This window comes from Phytophthora infestans, genomic scaffold (assembly GCF_000142945.1).
Source record: "Phytophthora infestans T30-4 supercont1.65 genomic scaffold, whole genome shotgun sequence".
Classification (NCBI taxonomy): domain Eukaryota; phylum Oomycota; class Peronosporomycetes; order Peronosporales; family Peronosporaceae; genus Phytophthora; species Phytophthora infestans.
In genome coordinates, this window is record NW_003303694.1 from 43,794 (window position 1) to 47,861 (window position 4,068).

The window sequence follows — 4,068 nt, forward strand, 5'->3', positions numbered from 1 at the left end:
CCGCTTTTGCTACCGCGAGTCTGTTGAGGTAAAGGAAAACGACAACTGTGAGATTCGAACTCACGCGGGTTGCCCCATTAACTTAGCAGGCTAACGCCTTAACCACTCGGCCAAGCTGTCATCGTTATGCAACAAAAAACATAGATGTCCACTCCCACCCTCATCAGATTCAAATCAACCAAACCAAACTCACGATCACCCCTCACATACCGTCACGACCTGTGCTACCACCCATAGATACGGCGCATACCGTACGCCTTTATCAAATACTGACAACACTAAGAGAGAGCATCCACACTCGCCGGCAGCACAATCTTCAATCGTCAAAACATTCAGCGTCTTTCACCTCTGCATGTCTTCGGCTGGTGGCATGTTGGCCACCACCTGCGTACGCTGCTTATGTTCTACCCGCCACGGATATCATCTCGTACATAATACTCTCAACAGGGGGGGGCAACTTGCACGGTCAGACTCAGTGACATCATGCTAGCGGATCCGACAGTTGTTGCAGCTCGTAATGATATCTTCTTATATATTTTCACAGACACGATTCACACGCGACAGCAGTCTTCGGCACGACTTTACCTACGGCGTCGAGCAGCCGCAACACCAAGAATTCATCTGGAATATCTGAATGTTGGTGTCTAGGTATTAGATGTGGTGGAACAATAATGAAGGGCGGTCAGCGTACAACAGAGCGAGCATTGAGTGTGGCTACGGACAGGCTGGTCACGCAAAGTGCACAATAGCAAACTAGCAAACTAGCAAGCTAGTAAGCTGAAGGCATCGGTAAGGAAGTAGTGAGGCAGGAGAGGCAAAAGAAGAGCCCCCAGGCGGGATCGAACCACCGACCTTTCGCTTTCGAAGCGAGTGCTCTACCACTGAGCTATAGGGGCTTACGGACCTCGACTCCAAGAGACACATTCACAGCACGAGCACCACATACACCACAATAAAAACATACGCACGAACATGCATACATCGCACTCACCGTCCATGCATACACCATACGTCAACTACTACATCACCGTCCACTCAGCGCATGCCACATTGCAACATCAACTACTTTCCTTAAAGCTGCTGCGACGCATCGGTAAGGGCTCCGCCACTTCACACGACGCTTCGATGAGCGGAGAGATGTGTGCGAGGTGCTCGTGACGTGATTTCGTCGTAGAAGTAAAGAAGGGTGAGACGTGGCGGGGTGAGTGGGTAGAAATTGTGGATCTCGGAATGCGTATCGGTGTGTGGATGGAGTTTGCATGTTTGGAAGTTGGGTTTTGGTATCGGGGGAATAGCTCAGTGGTAGAGCGCTGGATTCCAGTCCCAGCGGTCGGGGGTTCGATCCCCTCTTCCCTCATGCTTTAAGCTTTTGCGCGTCCTTCGTTTCTCTGTCCGTCTTCCCACCTTAACAGCCGCACGGTTACAATGCTCACCATCAGCCGAGCCCACGACCACGCCACCAAGCACAAAGTGCGATACTTCTCGATTTATGCGTGTCATCCTTGCGCAGGGGCCATGCTAATCTTCTCTGTATCGTTCCAATTTTTACGGATGACCACCGAAGTGGTTCCTACCACACGACCCGCGTCACCGACATATAGCTGCTAGCCTTGGGCCTCACATCCAGAACCACTTTCGTCGAAAAGGGAAGGACTACCAGCCCAGTCCATGCATCCACCAGCATTTCCAGATTAGCTGCGCAATGTCTTCACACGCTTGGCCACGTGTGTTGGTCGGGACCATTATCCAGCAACAAGCAGAGGTATCTATCTACCTGGTCAGCAGGCCAGGAAATAGCCGCTTTTGCTACCGCGAGTCTGCTGAGGTAAAGGAAAACGACAGCTGTGAGATTCGAACTCACGCGGGTTGCCCCATTAACTTAGCAGGCTAACGCCTTAACCACTCGGCCAAGCTGTCATCGTTATGCAACAAAAACATAGATGTCCACTCCCACCCTCATCAGATTCAAATCAACCAAACCAAACTCACGACCACCCCGCACATACCGTCACGACCTGTGCTACCACCCATAGATACGGCGCATACCGTACGCCTTTATCAAATACTGACGACACTAAGAGAGAACATCCACACTCGCGAGCAGCACAATCTTCAATCGTCAAAAACATTCAGCGTCTTTCACCTCTGCATGTCTTCGCCGGGTGGCAGGTTGTCCCCCACCTCCGTCCGCTGCTTATGTTCTCCTCGCCACGGATATCATCTGGTACATAATACTCCCAACAGGGGGGGGGGGGCAACTTGCACGGTCAGACTCAGTGACATCATGCTAGCGGATCCGACAGTTGTTGCAGCTCGTAATGATATCTTCTTATATATTTTCACAGACACGATTCACACGCGACAGCAGTCTTCGGCACGACTTTACCTACGGCGTCGAGCAGCCGCAACACCAAGAATTCATCTGGAATATCTGAATGTTGGTGTCTAGGTATTAGACGTGGTGGAACAATAATGAAGGGCGGTCAGCGTACAACAGAGCGAGCATTGAGTGTGGCTACGGACAGGCTGGTCACGCAAAGTGCACAATAACAAACTAGCAAGCTAGCAAGCTAGTAAGCTGAAGGCATCGGTAAGGAAGTAGTGAGGCAGGAGAGGCAAAAGAAGAGCCCCCAGGCGGGATCGAACCACCGACCTTTCGCTTACGAAGCGAGTGCTCTACCACTGAGCTATAGGGGCTTACGGACCTCGACTCCAAGAGACACACTCACAGCACGAGCACCACATACACCACAATAAAAACATACGCACGAACATGCATACATCGCACTCACCGTCCATGCATACACCATACGTCAACTACTACATCACCGCCCACTCAGCGCATGCCACATTGCAACATCAACTCCTTTCCTTAAAGCTGCTGCGACGCATCGGTAAGGGCTCCGCCACTTCACACGACGCTTCGATGAGCGGAGAGATGTGTGCGAGGTGCTCGTGACGTGGTTTCGTCGTAGAAGTAAAGAAGAGTGGGTAGAAATTGTGGATCTCGGAATGCGTATCGGTGTGTGAATGGAGTTTGCATGTTTGGACATTGGGTTTTGATATCGGGGGAATAGCTCAGTGGTAGAGCGCTGGATTCCAGTCCCAGCGGTCGGGGCTTCGATCCCCTCTTCCCTCATGCTTTAAGCTTTTGCGCGTCCTTCGTTTCTCTGTCCGTCTTCCCACCTTAACAGCCGCACGGTTACAATGCTCACCATCAGCCGAGCCCACGACCACGCCACCAAGCAAAAAGTGCGATACTTCTCGATTTATGCGTGTCATCCTTGTGCAGGGGCCATGCTAATCTTCTCTGTATCGTTCCAATTTTTACGGATGACCACCGAAGTGGTTCCTACCACACGACCCGCATCACCGACATATAGCTGCTAGCCTTGGGCCTCACATCCAGAACCACTTTTCGTCGAAAAGGGGAAGGATTACCAGACCCAGTCCGTGCATCCGCCAGCATTTTCAGATTAGATTTAGTTACTGCGAGTCTGCTGAGGTAAAGGAAAAACGACAGCTGTGAGATTCGAACTCACGCGGGTTGCCCCATTAACTTAGCAGGCTAACGCCTTAACCACTCGGCCAAGCTGTCATCGCTATGCAACAAAAACATAGATATCCACTCCCACCCTCATCAGATTCAAATCAACCAAACCAAACTCACGACCACCCCGCACATACCGTCACGACCTGTGCTACCACCCATAGATACAGCGCATACCGCACGCCTTTATCAAATACTGACAACACTAAGAGAGAACATCCACACTCGCCGGCAGCACAATCTTCAATCGTCAAAGCATTCAGCGTCTTTCACCTCTGCATGTCTTCGGCTGGTGGCATGTTGGCCACCACCTACGTACGCTGCTTATGTTCTAACCCGCCACGGATATCATCTCGTACATAATACTCTCAACAGGGGGGGGGCAACTTGCACGGTCAGACTCAGTGACATCATGCTAGCGGATCCGACAGTTGTTGCTGCTCGTGATGATATCTTCTTATATATTGTCACAGACACGATTCACACGCGACAGCAGTCTTCGGCACGACTTTACCTAC